At 39.0% G+C, this 20,310-nt stretch overlaps 1 protein-coding gene across 7 annotated transcripts in view; it reads left to right on the top strand.

Annotated features, from left to right (window-relative positions):
* The window catches only part of LYPLAL1 (lysophospholipase like 1), a 302,495-nt gene that overhangs the window by 102,777 nt on the left and 179,408 nt on the right, over nucleotides 1–20,310 (top strand). For 6 of the 7 annotated variants that reach the window (XR_010110061.1, XR_008624365.2, XR_010110062.1 and 3 more), the window contains one exon: nucleotides 17,377–18,461. The gene's annotated coding sequence lies outside the window, so the exon portion shown is untranslated. The remainder of the gene's footprint in view (nucleotides 1–17,376; nucleotides 18,462–20,310) is intronic. The other variant, XR_008624371.2, reaches the window with a different exon arrangement.

Genomic DNA, 20,310 nt, shown 5'->3' with positions numbered 1-20,310 from the left:
ATCATGTTGCATACTGGATGGGAAATTCAGTTTGGCCCCATTTTTACATGATGCCTAGACAGATCAGTTTGCAAAAGAAGTATGGAAAAGGAGAAGTACGGAGGAAATTCCCCCAAAGGACACATATGGGACACCGCAACCTTCTTTATGAAGAATTACAAGAGCTCGGGTATAGAAATTGAGATGTTTCACCCCAGTTATTGTCCCGATGGTAGGATTGGTGGTGAATGGCTTTTATCACATCAAGACTAAGTTGCACCATGGACTTGTGAAATTACCCCAATGACTTCCATATTTTTCCCTATCTAGTTCACAAGGAAAAATGAACAATGTTAACCAAAGAGGCAAACTGCAGAATTTTAGCAGTAGATATCAGAGGTCTGGCAAAAACAAATCTAATATCTAGAAGGGCGCTGGTCCTTAGAGATGAGGGCTTTTTTTATCCTGGCAGTACAGTGACCACCACAATCACAGCGTAGAATTTACTTCCACCTAATCTTCTGTAATCCCCAATTGGAGCAATTAATTTTACAAGGGGTCATGCTCCCTTTCTGTGGTATTTCTATTGAGAGCTTAATGATGTGTCCTTTATGATGCATTTTGGCAGCACCTTTCACCCAGACCTGAAAATATTCATTGATTATGATCAGCAATTTTGGTGTTGTAAATGGGGTGTAGCTGAAGTGTTTCCTTGATGACAGAGCATAGAACAGCATGTGCTTAGAAAGGGAGAGAGAAAGGGAGAGAGACGCTGTGGGTTTAGAACTCATTTCACTTATCTAAACATGGGCCTTGTTCCATACAGATGACACAAAGAGGAACTGAAGTGGAAAGTAGAGTGTATACTAGGATCAGCAGTTCCAAGCAGAACTAGGAGATAAGGGAAAGCACCACATTTTAGGATCAGAAGCTGGAAAGCAACAAGAATCTGATGGCCTTACACACTATCTTCTTTGTCTTATTCACTTTAGCCCTCAACCACTAAATGACCCATGTTCAGATATCTGCTCATCTGAAGGCATTTTAACAAATTGGCTTAAATAATTGACATATTTTTCCTAAGCTCCTCTCATCTCCTAAAACCAGGAAATTGTCATTGTGATTTTTTTTTAAATATCAGAGCAAAGCTTTGAAAATTAATTCAATTCACTGGCTTTTGTCCAAAAACAAATCTGGGGACTTCAAATAAGTTAAGCTTTTCCAGATCCACTGTTTCCAAGGAGAAGAAGATTTTTATTGTTGTTGTTGTTGTTGTTTAAGTATTGGAGGAGATGTGAGGGAATACAGAAAGATGGCAAACGTACAACTTTAAATATTCTACAAAAAGTTCAAACCGATCACAATTTCAAAAATTGTTTTTACATTTATTATCTCATTTTATCTTCCCAGCAACCTTATGATGTGGCCAGTGCCAACATCCTCATTTTTCACATAAGAAAATTGAGGCCCAGATTGTTGCGTAAGCCATTTTGCCAAGGATCTTAACAAAAGCAAACTAGAACACTAGAACATAACCTACCCCTGGACTCTTTTCCATAAACCACATTGCTGCTATGTCTCTTGCTCCCCTTTGTAGAGAATCAAGCCTCTTTTTGTCTGAGGACTCATAATGTGTCCCAGGCATCTTAAGTGGTACACAGAGAGAGAATGAGAAAGAGAAAGGGAGAGAGAGAAAAAAACAATTTAACAATTTAGCCTTTACTATGTAGCAGGTCTATTTAAAGCCTTTATATGTAAGAATTCATTTAATCATCACAAGATTACAATGTATGTCCGGTTGTCTGGGAGTATTTTACAGATGAGAAAATATCCAAAAAGGATATGGAACTTGCCCAAGTACACACAGCTCCTAAGTGATGGGGCTGGGGTTTGAATTGAGGAAAGTCTGGCTCTTGAGTCAGTACTCTTACCCACTGTACTTTATTCCCTCTCTAAAGTCAGTGAAATTCTTTCTTATCTTTCTCAATATTGAGCAAAACTTTTGTCACATAAAAATCACTAAACAACAACAACAACAACAACAACAAAACGTTTCATGGATTGGGAAAGAAGGGCGGACACCCTGCCATCTTGTCTACTTGCCTTTTGGCCTAGGACTGGGTTTTATGGCCTCTCCAGTGCTGACATTTGGACCTTGATAATTCCTTGTTGTGGGAGCTGTCCTGTGCCTTGTAGGATGTTTAGCAGCATCCCTGTCCTCTACCCTCTAGATGCTGATAGTGCCCCTCAATTGTGATTATCAAAAATGTCTCCAGACATTACCAAATATCCATGGCAGTAGGGGTAGGGGGATGGAAAATCACCTCAAGGTTGAGAATTTCTGGCCTCGGGCATGAAAAAGAGGTACAGCCTTGTAGGGGGATTCCTTCCAGGAATCCAGCATCAAGAATGCTCCCGTGTGACTGTCTTTTCCCAATGCAGTCTGGAAAAGAGCATGAAGGGCTCGTGCGTTTTTGCCTCCTCTGCCAACAGCTAGGAGATAACACTTGTTGGGTTAATGTTCTTGCATCCAGGCAATATTCTGACTATGTGGGAAGAGGAATGTGGGTGGGCAGGGGATTTGTGACAAGGAGAGGATGGCATAGTAGGTACCAATGCTCCTATATGACTCCATGCCAGTACATTTAGCATATTTCTGAAAAAAGAAAGAAATGGGGCACGCCATCAGGTAATGGATCCAATGCCCAGATGAACTGAGATGTGGCAATTTCCCCCAGTCAGGAGCTTACTTCAGAATAATGTTGCTTTGACGTGAAGCTGTAAGGACATTGGATGAAAACAATCCAGAACCTGCTTATCTTTCAGCATGAAAGACATTTGTGTGTTTTCTGAGTCATCTGAAACACAGAGTGTAGGATTTTCCTGATGGATAAGGAAACCTGATGTACTCATTTATTATAACAATGAGATCATTGGAAGACCCATAAAACTGAAGTCTGCTATCCAAGTTCAGATCTAGTTTGTTGTTCAGATAATGGTTCCAAGCTTATTTAACAAGCCAGTTTTGACAAGTTGAATTTTTTATAGGATGTTTGTTTAATTGTAGCATGGCCATCCTATCATAACAGTATTTTCAACTATGCAGAGAAAACCAAAGTCAAAAGGATTTTTCACAGTGAGATTTACACGTCCTTCAAATGAAAACTCTCTGAGTCATATTTTAGTCAGTCATATTTTAATTTTCAATAAAGGAAAAGACTCCAAAATATCCATAGGTGTTTCTAAAAGCCACATCAGAAAAGGAGAAAAAAAATGGGGTAGAAGAAATTACAGATAGGCTGATATCTTTAAGAGAGCTCAAGATTATTGAAAATCTGATTACATATATAACAAACATTTTAACTTCTTTCACCCAGATGAGGTGGCAGAATAGAATGAATATTACATAGGCAGACAATTCTCATGGGAAGTCTCTGAAAATTTTTTAGAAGTTTGTAGGTGAATGCCATTTTCATCGCTTTCTACTGCAATATGAAGTATGCAGGCTTTAGAGCCATGCTGACTGCAGTCCAAAACCCTTCTGGAGCTTCACTGAACCTCATAACTTTTCTAAGCCTCATTTCCACTTGTAAACAAGCAGATAATACGTATTATATAAGGTTTTTTGATGCCTAAAGAAGGTATTTTTAAAACTTAACAAAATACTTGAGTTGGAATAGAAGCTATTATTATAACACTATTATTCCTAATATCTTTATGACAGCTCATTTAGACAACTGGATATCTGCTTTTCCAGGATTTGAATCTCCAATTTATTCCCCCCATCATGCTATATTTTTACCTATTTTTTTGAGATATATACAGGTGGGAGAGGGGAGATGAAGGGATAATGTCTAATTTTTTCACATTTATTGGAATCACATTAACAATTTGCTTGTAAATAATTATGCATTCTGAACAACATATATGTTTAGTCTAGGAAAAAGGGTACAAGTTGATTTCCATAAGCATCAAATCACAAATAATAACTGAACACAATCTACTCTCGTATTCATTGATTTTTTTTGCCAATTTGAGAAAACATCCATCAGCTCTTTTTAGGACCCTCTGCAAAAAGACTCTAACATTTTAAAAAGGCATAGTAGGCCAAGCATGGTGGCTCATGCCTGTAATTCCAACACTTTGGGAGGCCTAGACAGGCAAAATACCCGAGGTCAGGGGTTCAAGACCAGCCATGGCCAACACAGCACAACCCCATCTCTATTAAAAATACAAAAATTAGCCAAGTGTGGTGGCGGGCGCCTGTAATGCCAGCTCCTCGGGAGGCTGAGGAAGGAGAATCACTTGAACCCAGGAGGCAGAGGTTGCAGTGGGCTGAGATCGCACCACTGCATTCCAGCCTGGGTGACAAGGTGAGACTGTCTCAAAAAATAAATAAATAAATAAATAGGTAATAAAGGAATGAGACTTCATTAATTAATTTTAAAGAAGTACTCAGGGTGATTGAGATGACATTCCATTATGTTCCCCTGATTAGGATAGGCCTGGCAGTTTGATTCATAGAACACTATGTAGAAAGTATCTTTTCCTTTGGCATGAAATTAAACTGGCATGTAAACACATGCAATTAATATCTTCCGTGTCTACCCTGTGCCAGTAACTTAAAAAAATAAAAATAAAGAGAGAAAGGCAATAATTAATCTATAAAGACAAAGACAACTGGGAAAAAGACAATAGTACATAAAAGATTTAAAGATTTATTTGAAAATTGGAAAACAGTAAATGAAAATAGGTAAAAATCTAAATAAGGTAAATCTAAACACTTACTATCAAGGAAACAATAAGTGAGTTAATTCACCCTGTAAAACCCAGAAAGGCTCAGAATTGGAGGACTTGGTTTCAGAAGAAAGTGGAGTTCAGGAGAAGGTTTGGAACCAAGTTTCTCCCTCCACTGCATGCAGCCAAGCAACTACTGTAGAACCACCCTCCCCAACACACACACACACACAGCAGGTGAGACTGGAGAAGGCTCTTTCTCTCCAAAAACCAAACAGGGGAGAAGTCTAGGAAGAATGAAAACTGTCTCGCCTCAATCATACCCTCTCACCTGCTCCCAGGATGCCAATTGTCAAACTTATGCTGGTCCCTCCACACCCACCCTCATGCTCCATAACTGACAGAAATTAGATTTTTTCTTTTTTTCTGAACGGCCACTGAAAAATGTCTCTAGATAAGTATTTGAGCTCCTCAATGGAAAGGGGACGTCATCCCCACAGACCCTGCCGTGATCCCTGAGAATCAGCACCTCTGCTCATAGGTACAGTAGTTGCAGCAGTATTTTAGCCACTCTCTCTTACATGCACTTGGACAGAGAAGAATGACCAGACATTAGAGGAAAATGTTCAGCATGAGCATGGAGACCAAACCCCATAAAACAAACAAACAATTAGACACAGAGGACTTAGATGAATCAGAGTCAGTGCAGACATTGAAAGAAACTTTTCGAAAATCATAATGTCCTCAAAGATACCCAGGGAAACAAGTCTGTAATAGAGATAACAGTTACCATGAGAAAGGATCAGAAGCAAATAGGAACTCCTGTCTATAAAAAATATAAAAAGTAAAATACAAGCATTAAATAGAAAATTGTAAGATAGGGCCAAGCAACTCTCAAAAGTAGAACAAAAATTAAAGAAGAGAGAAATGGGAGGGAAAAAGATAAGAAAAAATATATCATAGATCTTGTGAGCTCTCCAGCTATTAATTAGGAGTTCCAGAAAGAAAAGAGAGAAAATGAAGGGGGGATATTATTGAATAAATAATTTAAGACATTTTCAGACTGAAAGACATGTGTCTTCCCATTGAAAGGACAATGGAGCACCTAGCACAATGAATGACAAAAAAAAAAAAAATTCCAGGTAGGTTATGGTAAAATTTAGAATACTTGAAATCAAGAAAAGATCCTAGAAGCTTCCAAAGGGGAGGAGGATAACACAGTCAAATACAAAACAATGGTCTTGAATTTCTTAACAGCAACTGAATCTTAGAAGACAGTGGAACAAAGCGTGAAAAATTCTGAGTGACAGTGATTTTCAACTGAGAATTCTGTTTTTTTTCCAAAAAAATCAAGTATAAGGGTAATGCATTTTTTATTTAAAATAATTTTGTCATGTCAGAAATATAAGTGCTTTAGAGAACAACGTAGTAAACCAACAAAGAAAATGCAAAAATTGTTGTCTATCATGAGAGATGAAGGGAGGGTTCATGATTACAGCAGAGTGCATAGTAGGTCTAGAGAATTATCCACCATAAAGGAATGAAAGTTATCATTCTAGGATGAAATTATCCATCCTTTTCTTGGTGGGGCTCTAAGAAAGAGAGAAGTGGGGGCTGAAGAGATGAAATGAATGTGTTTGAGTGAATGGATTATTGATAGGCCTATGGCAGACGTGATGAAATGTTTGGAAAATAATTACTACAAGGCAGCACAGAGTGTTGGAGTGATTTCTCCAGGGCCACACATCTAGTAAACAATGGATCTGGCTTATAATCTAGCTCCAAATTTGGTGCTCTTATCCAGCACCCAGTAGGACTTTTCAAGCACGTGACAACAGGGCATGTTCTTTGCCATGTCATTTATGATGTAACTTTGATTATAATATAGTAAAAAGAAAATCCGGGTGTAACTTTATTGAGAGGTACTGTTTGGGATGGGGGCAAAGAAACAAATCTTCATCATCCATGCCTAGAATTATCGATGAAGAAATAGCAGTGCATGCATATGATTCACAAACATGGAGCTAAGTACAAAGGAGAAGCAGAGCAGTTTAGCGTATTTGCCTCTGGGGAGCAGGACCCAGGTGTGGAAAGGGATGGAAAGTGGAAAAATCTATTTTTCATCATAAGCTGTTTCGTGCTAGTTGAAATTTAAATTCTACCCTCATCACTCTGGCTAAAATAAAATTAATAATATAATATTTTAAAATTAAAGCACAGCATTTTTAAAAGAGATATCGTAGTGACTGACAATTGGCTGTATGGCCTTTGGGCAGAGGAAAGGCAAAAAAAAGTTTATTAGGAACCATAGAAGCATTCAAGTGTTAGGTCACTGTAAGCATTCCTGCCATTTTTAACTAAAAAGATTGTATTTCTGCATTTGTGATCTGTGGGTAGAGACTTAGTCATTGAGTCAAGGCCTTGTACAGATCAGTTTGATCTTGTTCATATCAGAAGAGGGAGGAAGCAGTGGGTAATGTAGAAGTTCTATGCCTGGGCACTAGTCAGGCATTTGAGACTCAGAATGAAATTGTTCTTATGGTGATATGGTTTGGCTCTGTGTTCCCACCCAAATCTCATCTCAAATTGTAATTCCCATGTATGGAGGGAGGGAGGTGATTGAATCATGGGGATGGTTCCCTCCATGCTATGTGCATGATAGTGAGTAAGTTCTCAGGAGATCTGATGATTTTGTAAGGCAGTTCTCCCTGCTCTTTCTCCTCTCTCTCCTTCTGCCATGTAAGACATGCCTTGCTTCCTCTTCTGCCATGATTATAAGTTTCCTGAGGCATCCCCAGCCATGCAGAACTGTGAGTCAATTAAACCTCTTTCCTCTATAAATTACCAGTCTTGGGTAGTATCTTTATAGCCGTGTGAAAACAGACTAATACACATGGCTTAATGAGCAAAAGTCCTGATCACCAGAATCATTAGAGATCAAACAATCCCAGAGGAGCACTCTGCCTCATTCATCGTATTCAGAAGAATGAATAATAAGTAACGCAAGGAAAAATGCTTGAGGTGATGGATACCCCATTTGTCCTGATGTGATTATTACACATTACATGCCTGTATCAAAATATTTCATGTAACGCAATAATATATACACCTACTATGTACCTACAAAAAGTAAAAAATAAATACACAAGAAAATATTAAATGGATTCTCATAGTAAATTAAAAAAAGAATACAAAGTAGCAGCAACTATACATATGCTACATATATGCCAAGCACTGTTCTGTGTGCTTTTTTATGTATTAACTAATTTAATTTCACAACAACTCTATGATGTAGGGACTACTCTTACTGTCTTTATTTTAAAGATGCAGAAACTGATATCAAAGAGATGTTAAAGACCTTCCCATGGTCCACAGGAGAGTTGGGGCTGACTCCCAGGCCAAGCTCGTAACCTTTCCCTGCCTCCATTCCCCAACTCTCCTTTGTGCCACTGCACTGGTGGTGAGACAATGACAACAGAAAGCAAATTGGATTGAATCCTCTGTAAAGAAAACTAATACATTTGAATATGAATTTTAACCCAGGTAGTGATCAACCAAGAGAAAAAAATGGCCCACTGAAAATACTAACATGAAATTAATGGTAATAACAGTTCAAAATTATACAGTGGTAGTGTCTACACAGTTAAGAAGGCAAGCAAGACTAAAATTATTATGTGGAAAATTCAGATTAAAGAACTCACCACAAAATTAGTGGAAAATTATTTTAAAATATTTGTCATGAGTAAGTCTTCAGTTGTAGGTTTTCCTTAAGGAAAAGAAATCAACTTTATTGATAAAGCACTTTTCTCATCTTCATCTTTAAACATACAAACGAAATCAGAATTAAAGTAAAGATTAGTTGAAAAACTTACTGTTTTGACTAATGAAAATTTCATTGGTGAAGGAGATAGACTGCTGTATAATACAATGTTAATTGAAAGCACTCATAAAACACTAATTGCACTGGAAATAGATGAGAGGTGCTTCACATGTGTTTATATCACTAGAGGGACACTAGCACGGGGTAACATTTAAAATATCTAACACATTATTCACAATAGCCAAAGGTCGAAACAACCCAATTGTCCATCAACAAATGAATAAAGTGTTATATCTGTGCAATGGAATATTATACAGTCACAAAAAGGAATCGAGTACTGACATATAGCTACCACATGGATGAACCTTGAAAACACTATATTAAGTGAAAAATGCTAGACATGAAAGGCCACATATTGTATGATTCCATTTCTGTGAAACGTCCAGAATAGGCAAATCCAGAGAAACATAGTAGATCAGTGGTTGCCTTAGGGTCTGAGGGGAGGTAGGAATGGAAGATGAATGCTAAGTGGCATAAGGTTTTCTTTTAGGGGCAATGAAGTTGTTTTGAAGCTAGATAGAGGTGGTGGTTGCACAAGTGAGAGAAAGTAACTAAATATCACTGAATTGTGCACTTTAAAATGGTCAATTTTACATTGTAATATGTGAATTTCATCTTTTTCTCCTTCCCTTCTCCCATATATTTGTGTATACACACACAAACACATTACTCAGAGATAGAAATTAGAGACAGAGATAGAGATAGAGATAGAAATAGAAATAGAGCTAGAGATATACACACACACATACAAAACAACCAGCCGCAGTGCATTTGGAGGGCTGCAGGTCCCACAGGCAAGCAGATAACTGAAGCTCCTGGGGACTAGATGGCCACCAGGTACTGGCCCTCTAGAGTTCCAGGGATGCAGACTCTCCCACTGGGGAGCAGAGATATGGGGATGGTGCATGACAGTTGCAATAGGCTGGCTAGTGCCTTCCTTAAAATGACAAACTAGGGGGTTCCTAGGGCCATGAGATCATTTGGGGACTAGAAGCAGGAGCTGTTTACTAATTGGCAAGTTACTATTTTAATATTAAACAACAAGCACGATATTGATGAATTTCAGTCCTGATTGGAACTAAGCTCAGTTTAAAATTTCAAAACAAACAATCTATCATCCTTGCTCGTATGATATGAAAACAAGCACAATTTCATAGCAATAGCTATCCCTGGCTTGCAGAGGGGAGGTCAGTCAAGGTCACTAAGAAAAAAAATAAAGATGCTTTCCTTTAAAATGCTTTCTCTCTGAATTTTGCAGCATCCTTATGTAAAATGCATTCTAGCAAATTAGGAGTCTCCTTCCCTGAATGAAAACAGAAGCTGCCAGGCCTCCTAGGCACAGGCTGAGAGTGAGACAGTGTCACTGCTGCTGCATCCCACTGGTCAGAACAAGTTACGTGACATTCATCTCATCAAGAGCTCCATCAGAAATTCTGAAAAACATACTTGACTTCTTCTGCACAGCCAGCTTCAGCTCCACGAAAACAGCCTTTGGTTTTTGCTCCATAAGATTTGCCTGTTCTCCTCTGTATGGTGACAGTTGCACCTCATGACCTTGATTTTCATGGCCCATCATCTCTGCTTTTTGACACTTTCCTGTAATGGTTTGCTTTCACTTTTTTCCATTCACATTTTTACTTCTTCCTTGAAAAAATCTGCATGGAATTGAAGCTAGGGAATGGTATGGAAGGAGGACACACAATGAGACAAAAACACACTTTGTCATCTTTCCAGTTGAATGGCAGGATGGAGCAACAATAACACATCTACCATGCATTTACTCAGCTAGGTTAGTTCGTCATTTTGCTCCTTGAGGTATGGGTTTGGGTTTTTTAACTCGGAATCTCTATAGAGATGATATTGGCCTCACTCTGATACCTCTAAAACCAAAACAATGCTATTTTTATCCAAATGCAGGAAAAGAGGTGAGGAAGAATGACAAGGACTTGCTGCCCAGACTTCTTAGTCCCGCCAATACGTAAATAATTTAGCAATGTATTTAACAGAGAGATAACCTGTCTACAGAAAATGCTTTAAGAATGATTTCCATTGCTACCCCAAGCTACCCTTATGCCAGCGCAGTTAGGTCCCAGGTAGGATTTGAAAAATCATATTTTCCTCACCAAAAAAGATATATGGATGGCAAATAAGCAAATGACAAGTTGCTCCACCGCGTGTATCTTCAGGGATATGCAAATTGAAACAACAATGAGATACCTATTAGAATAGCCTACACACCTATTAGACATTTACACATCTATTAGACGCCTACACATCTATGAGAATGGCCCAAATCCAGATCACCAACAGAGCACCAAACACTGATGAGAATGTGGAACAACAGGAAGTCTCATTTGTCACTGGGAAGGCAAAATGGAGGAGCTACTTTGGAAGAAATTTGGGAAGTTTCTTACCAAACTAAACATATTCCTTACCATGTGATATAGTTTAGCTCTGTGTCCTCACCCAAATCTCATGTCGAACTGTCATCCTCACTTGATGGAGGGGCCTGGTGGGAGGTGCTTGAATCACGTGGGTGGACTTCCCCATTGCTGTTTTTGTGATAGAGTTCTCACAAGATCTGGTTGTCTGAAAATGTGTAGCACTTCCCCCTTCACTCTTTCTCTCTCCTGCTCCACCATGGTAAGACATGCTTGCTTCCCCTTTGCCTTCTGCCATGACTGTAAGTTTCCTGAGGCCTCCCAGCCATGCTTCTTGTACAGTCTGTGGAACTGTGAGTCAGTTAAACCTCTTTTCTCCGTAAATTATCCAGTCTCAGGTAGTTCTTTATAGCAGTGTGAGAACGGGCTAATACACTATAAAATCCAGCGATCACACCTTGGTATTTACCCAAAGAAGTTAAAAATTTGTATCCACATGGAAACCTACACAGGAAAGTTTATAGCAGCTTTATTTATAATTGCCAAAATTTAGAAGCAACCAAGATGTTCTTCAGTAGGTGAATGGATAAAGAAACTGGTATGTTCAGACAATGCAATATAAGTCAGTGCTAAAAGGCAATGAGCTATCAGGCCATAGAAAAGCACAAAGGAAACTTAAGTGCATATTTTACTAAGTGAAAGAAGCCAATCTGAAAAGGCCATATAACGTACTCCAAATATATGACATTCTGGAAAAGGTAAAACCATGGAATCAGTTAAAAGAAAAAGATCAGTGACTGCCAGGGTTTGAGGCGTGGGATAATTTATCTACAGAAAATTTTCAGGGCAGTGAAAATTTTCACGGAAGCACAGAAGATTTTCAGGGCAGTGAAAACACTCTGTATAATGCTATATTGATGAATACATATTATTATACATTTACCTAAACCCATAGGATATGCAACACTAAGCATGAACCTTAAGGGAAACTATGGACTTTGGGTGATATTGATGTGTCAATGTCGTTTCATCGACTGTAACAAATGCACCACTCTGGTGGGAGATGTTGACAATGGGGAAGGCTGACCATATGTGGAGACAAGAGTATATAAGAAATCTCTGTATCTTCTTCTCAATGTTGCCATAAACTTAAAACTGCTCTTAAAAAACTTGTCTTACATGTTTTAAAATTGTACTTTAACTTGTGAGAATTGTGGTAGAAGTACGCTTTAAAATTAATTCATGCCTCTAAAATATTGCATTTGTCATAAGATGTCATTAGGCACGCTCTCATTTAAATCATCTTGCTCAAATTTGGTCAGGAAATGTTACCGTCTTAATACATCTGGATCATAAACATAGGCTCCTTTCCTTCTAGGGAGGCCATGCAGAAATGTGCTGGCACAAGTTACCTCTTGTTTTGTTTTGTTTTTTTTGCCTTTGGAAATTTCTTTGGAGGCACAGGACCCGAGGATGTGTAACTGAGATACATTTCTAAGGGCGCAAGGTTAGAGAGAAAAAGGAGGCGGCAGAGAAAAATTTGATGAGTATCAGAGTACATGCTATGCTTAATGCCGAAACCTGATCATCACTTAGTCTGTCCACCTCCCAATCATCGTGATCTGAGAACCAAGGAAGCCCGTGAGAGCTGTGGTGAGATCAAATGAGGGGATGCATGTGAAATGATTTTGTAAATTGTAAAGTGCTGTATATTTATATTCTTCTCACAGAATGGAGGCTCTGTGGGGAGTTTTTATTAGGTACTATGGGAAGAGAATACAAAAGAAATCGAATTCACAATCCTTGTGCCTAATGATCTTACAGATTAATAGCAGACAGAACATGGTAAGAGAGCTAGTGTGAGAAAATAATATACCACACACATAAAAATCTATAATACAAGCCAATAGGCTGTAGAGTGTGGGCATGCTGAAAGAAGTATGGTTTTCAGTGAAGACTCTGCTTCAAGTAGAAAATTACTCTCAGTCTTTTCACCCACATTCTGTTTTAGATGTTTTTCTTTTTCATGAGCTGCTGGTATTGTCAAACACTTTCAAGCGTATTGTTTTAGTTAATGCCCACAATTGTTCGCGCCATCCTCATTTTATAAATTAAGAAACCACAGTTCAGAAAAGTTAAATAAATATTTCAAAGATGACATAATTAAGTGACCAAATTTGGGTTTAAATCCAAGGAGATCTCTCTGATATTAATGCCCCTTGGCCAACCTACTTTTTTCATCAGAGAAACACATTAGTTATCCCTTCCTTAATTGAATGAGAATTAGTGTCTAATGGCCAATCCTACTGATCCACAATCCTCTAAATCCAGATAACCTGGGGCTCAGTGAGAGCTGCAGGTAAGCAGCAAAATCCTGGAGGTTTGGCTCTGCCTTTCTAATGCCAGGAGATTGAGAAATGTCAGCCTTGGAGAAACAACAGGTCACCTAGGTGCTCTTGCTAAGACCCATCAGAATGCTCAGGTGTGATGTCTTGGTTTCATGCTGCAAATAAATAAGTAAATAAATGGACATGATTGTGGCTCTATTGTGCTGTGTCATTCTTAGGCATAGTTGGTTTCTCCTGCTAGTGTGCTTCCATGGCTTCCATCTCACTGTTAGAGGCATTCGAACCAGAGGAACTCCATCTTGAGTGAGGGCTAGGAAAAATGAGGCTGGGACTTTCTGGGCTGCATTCCCAGGATGTTAGTTATTCCTAGCCCCTCTACATGTTTAGGTTTAAAAGAACAGATTGATAACATTTACTAAACAGACCTAGACTTCCAACATCTTGAGAAGCATTTCTAATTTTGCTTTAAAAATAATAATATTGACTTTTACAAAATACAGTGATTAAGAAAAGTAACCCTTTATCACAAACCCTTATAGCAGAGCACATCTCCCTATGATATGTTGTTGTTGTTGTTATCCTATATATAAACAAGCATTGTACCTAGAGTGGGAGCATTCCTCCTCTTACTTTTGGGAATGCCCTTCTCTGTCTGCGGAATAGCTATTCTTTCACCACTTTACTTTCTTAATAAACTCGCTTTCATTTTGCACTGTCGACTCACCCCAAATTCTTTCTTGCGCGACATCCAAGAACCCTCTCTTGCAGTCTGGATTGGGACCCCTAACATAACTTGAGACCATACCCAAATGCACTATCTTTATATTCTGTACATGCACCTTACACGTGGCAGGTATTCACAAAGTTTTGTTGAATATACTCTATTCACAGACCAGCCTGGTGTAGGAGGTAAGCACAGTTTATGGTCATGGAAAACCTGAGATCAAATCCTATATCTACTATTACTGGCTGTAAAATCTCAATCAAGTTACTTAGTATCATTCTGTCAGTTCTCTTGTTTGTAATATAGGGAATTAATAGCACCCACTTCAAGGATTGTTAACCAACGCTTGAGTAAGCTTCTATAAAGTGCCTAAAATAACACTTGGTATATAGTAAGTATCAAATAACTCTAATTATGATGTTTCATACAGTGGCGTTTGTTGACAGAAAAAAATGTCAAACAACAAAGGAAAATACTCAAATAATCTTTGCATATTTATAAATTCTCAATATATTACATAATGCAAGACCAAAGAATCTCTGATGCAGATATAGTCAGTTTGTGTTTTAGTTCAGTCTTTTAGCTTCTATTAAATGTGGAAGAAAATACTCTTTTATTTATTTTTGTTTGCTGTTTTGGATGGTTTGGAAGTACAAGAAGTAAAAAGCATACAAATATTTGTAATAAGTGCCAGCTTTGAATCTTCTCTACAATCTACTGTCCTTTGTACTATTGGGAACACATGTCAGCTGACTTCACTAATGATTCCTCTCTAATAATAATGCTTACTATGTTTCAGGGGTGTTAAGCCACCTCTTCCCTAATATTCAGGTTTCACCAGGTCTCCTGACTCTTGGAGGGACTGGAGATGGTGATGATTACAGTCATATGTCCCCGATTTATTTTACTTCCACTCAAAGATAAGATTTCTCCCCCAACCTCTTAGCTCTCTATTTAGGTGCCAAGTTAGGCCAAGTCTTTTTCTTCTATGCACCTAGATTAGTAATTAAAATCACCTGTCACAGGGTTACAAATGCCTTCGTGCTCCATTCATATGTGCAAAAAAAAAAATGTAGCTTCTTTATTATGTTACAAAATGCTCCCATTGTCATCAAACGCCACCATTCATTGGAAGCAGGATAAAGCGGAATAAAGCAAAAAAAAAAAAAAAAAGAAAGAAAAGAAAAACTTAGCTTGCTTGCTTTTTTCAGGATTGATTACAGTTTAATGCAATAATTGAAATAATCTACATATCCCAGGCACTTATGAATATATTTCTTAGTCTCCTGCTCTTCAAAAGCAGGCACCTGGGTGTGCAGTGGGGGCCCACACAATAGAGATGAACACGTGGGCTCCTCACCTGTCTTTTGCTCCTCTTGTACTGCAGCGATGTCTTGTCTCTCCCGACACCACCTTGTGTTGCTGCCTTCTGATCCTCAAATCTCAGCTGACGGGACAGGTGGTCCTCCCTGCTGACCCCCTTCACCTCTCCTGGGAATGTGAAAGCCCTGAGATCTCAATGGGACTCGAATTTGGTTCCCAGCCAGATAGTATGCCCTGAAGTTCACAACCGCAAGGCACTTTCACACCAACCACTGGACTCCCCTCTTGTAATCCTAGATTCTCAGTAATATTACATCCTCCATTTGGAACAAATAGGAATTGCTGAGTCCTGCCCATGCTACCTGGGAGCCCAACTTAGTTAGGAAGATCTAAGCTCAAGTGCTCTCTCTGCCTGTCAGAGCAACCTTTTTGGCACTGATGCCACCTTCTGCTGGTGCCCTACCAGTCTGCAGGACATGCTTCTTCTGTCAGAGTCCCAAACCTAAAACTAGGACTAAAACCTCGCTGCCCTCATTTCCCCAGCACAGCTGCCTTTTACACCTCATCTAGTCTTGTAGCTACATCCAGCTGATTTGAAAACTGATTTCATCTTTAGGATATTCACTGAACACTTTAGATGTACTACATACTGTGCACTACACAGGGGTACAATGTCAAGTAAGGTAGGCCCTCTGTTTCTAATCACATAAGAAGGTTATTATAAAAATATGTGTTTTATAGTGTGTTGAGATAGAGAGGCAAGGCTTCCTGTGTACCCATAGAAGAGCTATTGAGCTAGCCTGGCAGATGGAGCTTCAGAGGAGGCTTCCTGGGATAGGAGACATCCATTCTTACCAAAAGCAATTACCTCTGCTCCCACCCAAAGGCATGTGTTGTTGATGTCTTGTTAATATACTAGTGGATTCACTGCTTGGGGACCTTTGGAGAGCTCTGCAACCTTTTAGCTGTGGCCTCCAAATAATTTTCACATAGTAGATTCAGTGGTAAGGAAACCAGTTCTACTGTGTCTGATCATTTCTTTCAAAGACTACAAAATCAGTCTCCGAGTTTACATCTGGGATGGGATAGCTTGCAGGAGGCTTTTGAGGAGATTCTGAGCACTTCCTTAGCAGATGCCAGAAATGAGAACAGCTGTTCTCCACAGAGTTTTGACATTTCTGGTCTCCGCAAACCATACAGAGCTGAAAAAAAGAAAAATAAAAAGGGTGGGAGAGATAGAAATGGGAAGGAATATAGGGTATTTCCCCCCCCAAAAAATAGGTTGATTATGATATTATGTAAAATATATTAGAAAGAAAGAATCCCATTCCCCAAATTTATAATTTTAGTTTTTGTATCCCTGGCTTAGAGTTAAAAATATAGTCTCTCTCCCCCCAACTCTCTCCCCTCCCCCAACTTGGCAATTTAGTGCAATCATATCACTGGAGACATTGTTTTTCTCATCTGTCACAATTTGTTGTTTATTTAAATATGGAATCAAGAAATTCACATTGAAATTAAACATCTTGTTTCCTACGGCTGAAAGCCAGCAAGAATTTGTCTTTGGAAGGCTGATTACAAAACACGAAACAGCATTTTTGTGTAATGTCTTTCCTACTGATTTCATCAAGTGATTAGTATCTGATTATGACTGAGCCACTAGACATGTGCGTATATTAAAAAATAGCTTAGGTATCTTAATACACAATATATCCAGAATAGAATTAATGTGTATTGAAGTAGCTTGTGTTTCCAATATGGCATCTGAGGTTAATCAGAACCTCAAGTTTAAGGAAGAGAAAGGATGCCCTTGGAAAGACAATAAAAACATCCATTACAGGACTTATGTTTTCTCTGCCTTGTCCCCCAAGCTTATTCAGTCCCCGTGTGTCACATGTCCAGCATAGACCTGTGTGGTCTATGGCACTAATTCCTGGGGAAACATCCAAATTGCAGATTATCTCCAAAGCCATTTGACTATTTTCCCACTGTCTTCTCCTTTAGGCTACCATTGAAATGGAAAATTTGCTGGAGAAAGTTGATTAACATTTCACGGAAGAGGAGAATTGTAATAACCATTTGATAGAAGAGAGATGTCCTTGAACTCAATCTATCCTGAAGATGCTCCTGAGAGGGCAAACAAATAACATCTCTCTGGAAGGATGCCTGCCTTTGTCAAAGCTTTCAAATCTGTATGACTTCTATCTTTCCTTGGCTTCCCTTACTCAATTAGTCAAGAATCCTTGTGGATGTTTGACATAAAATGTCACTCACATCTGCCCTCCTCCTCAACTTTCCATTCCATCCTCTCCACAGATGCCTGATGCATTTTCTTCTGACTCAGTCTTCTGTTTTTCATGGAGAACAGAGCAAGACAGAAGCTCCCGACTGTGGCATCCAAGAGCAACTTGAGCTGCTCCCTTACTTATCTCTGGTAATGATTTGAATCCTTTGCTTTTGCCAGACTGACTCATCTAGTCATTGCTCCCCAAATATTCATTTCCCCATTATTTCTTGTGGCCTAAGCACCAAATTTTGTTCTTTCAAAATCTACTCTTCCTTCAGGTCTGGCTCAAATTCTTTGTGATGACTGTTCTACCATATGGCTTAATAGCTAAGTACACATGCATTGACCTCAAGCCTTCCCACAGCTCAGGTTCCTGAGGCACAGACTCTGGATGGAAATTAGCACATAATAGGTTTATTAGAAAGTGCTCTTGGAATTAACATCTTTGGAGGAAGAAAAGAAGCAATATTGTCCAGAGAGGGAAGTTGAACTGCAATGAAGTTGCCACAGAGGCTTCAATGAATCCTTCTGGGAGTAGAGCTGGGATGTCCTTTCCAGAGTTTTCCAATTAAGGGAATTGTATCTCACCTCAATCTCTAGTCTGAACCTTGGGTGAGGCAGCTTCTTTCAGCCAATGGCAATTCCTGGAGGCACCAGGAGTTATGAGCAGTCAACACTCTTTCTTTGCTCCTGAGAAAATTGAGTGCCCTCTTTGGTCCTAAAAGCAGCTCTGGGCAGCACTCCACAGCATCCACTACAGACTTAGTGAGTTCACCCTGGTTCTCCCACTTACAGATTGCAGGTAAGTTTCTTAACTTGCCTATGCCCTTATCATCACTGCTACTAAAAACCTACATATGCTGCCTTCTGTTGTCATTTTAAAAATCTAATTATGACTCACATCACAATTGTTCACAACACACAACCATTGAGAACCATGGAGCTGGGTTATGAAGTCTCTAAGGTAAGAGATTGTATCATTTTCATCTTCATACCACCACCTCCTCCCTTACAAAGGAATTTTGTCATTGTAAATTTGTCTTGATTTGCTATTTTTTGGGTTTAGCTCTGAAGTCATGTATTAGTAAAGAGAGATATAAGACAAATTTTCCTGCTATTTTTATAAATTCAGTATTGAAAAGAGATTCCCATTTCCCAGCTTTGAGACCTTTTATTTTAAGCAATATTTGTTAGCAGAAAATGTCTGTTCTGAAAGAGGTGTGCCATGAGGTCATGTTGACTTATCTCCCTTAATTTCCCTAATGTCCCCTTCTCTTCAACTTCTCTTCACTGCTTTCTTTAAGAGTTTTCAGATTGCCAGAGCCTTTCTACTGGTTTATTTGCCATTGTTCTGTCCCCTACTCCAGCTACCCACCAAACTACAACTAACATCATCATTGTTGCTCATCACAAATCTGATCATATGGTTCTTAAATTTCTCTTTTGCTTACAGAATCAAATCCAAAATCCTCACTTTGGCATTCAGAAGGTCTTTGCAATGGGCCTTCTCAGCACCTTCCGCTAAATCCCCCAGCCTTCTGGCCCCTTCCACCTTCTCCAATGAATGCTAAGCTCCAGCCACATTGACCTACTCATTTCCTGCAATATATTATGTAGCCTTTCTTGTCTTTAAAATTGCTTTTTCTAAGTGTGCCTTTTCCCTCATTTCTCTTGTTGGCACATAGTTGGTGTTAAATCAATATCTGATAAATAATAAATTAATGCATACATGGTGAAAATTTTCTAAATTTTAAAGTTCTCTGCCCATGGAGTAGAAGAACATAGCATCTGACATTTTGGCAATATATGAACACATAAATGAATCAATCATAAAGAAATAATAACTTCTGAAAATCCAGCCCATATAAACAGTTATTTCTAGATCCACCGAGCTTCTGCATGCTGGGCCAGGAAGATGCCTTTGATGGCTAGGGGATATGTAGGTTTCTGGGTTATGTTCCAGCTGTCACTCTGTGCAGGGCCTCTGGGGTTCTGCACCTGAATAAATGGTTAAATCTTCAATCCTAATATGGCTGGGCATCCAGTTAGTCATGACTGAGACAAAGGGTAAGGAAGGTGAGTACCTCTGTGAACAGTGGTTAGTTTGTTTGGGCATTTAACCAAAAGGGTACTCAGGGTCTTTGAGACACCTGCAGAGGGAATTATCCATCAACCAGGCACATAAGTGGAGGGGACAAGCTCATGAAAGAAAAACATCACCCTGAAGACGGGTAGCTGGGAGGCAGGCGAGGGAAGCTAACAAAACACCCTTCTTTTATGAGTCACTTTTTTAAGGTCTTGCTTAAATTTTTTGTTTAAAAAAATTATGATTTAAAAGGTTCAAACAGCCTAGGGAAGTAAATCCATGCATACTTCCAACATTAGTTAATATTTACTAAGAAATCATAGGTTACAACAAATTAAACTTTTTGGCTCTCTTACTGAGCTTTTCTGGCCAACCATGTTAGGGACTGTTCCTACAGATAGTTTATAACTATTTTTTTACCCCTCTAAGCAACTAAAGTGCAACGAATCAGAAGAACTCTGGGTCCATGTGGTTCTTAAGCCAGGGTCTTTGGAAAATGGATTTGAGGTTGAGGAATGGATCAATGTGAACAGGCAGACACTAGACGTGCCCGCTAATAACTGGG

This window comes from Pan paniscus, chromosome 1 (assembly GCF_029289425.2).
Source record: "Pan paniscus chromosome 1, NHGRI_mPanPan1-v2.0_pri, whole genome shotgun sequence".
Lineage (NCBI taxonomy): Eukaryota > Metazoa > Chordata > Mammalia > Primates > Hominidae > Pan > Pan paniscus.
Note: the sequence above shows the minus strand (reverse complement) of the source record. Positions and strands in the feature narration are given on the sequence as shown.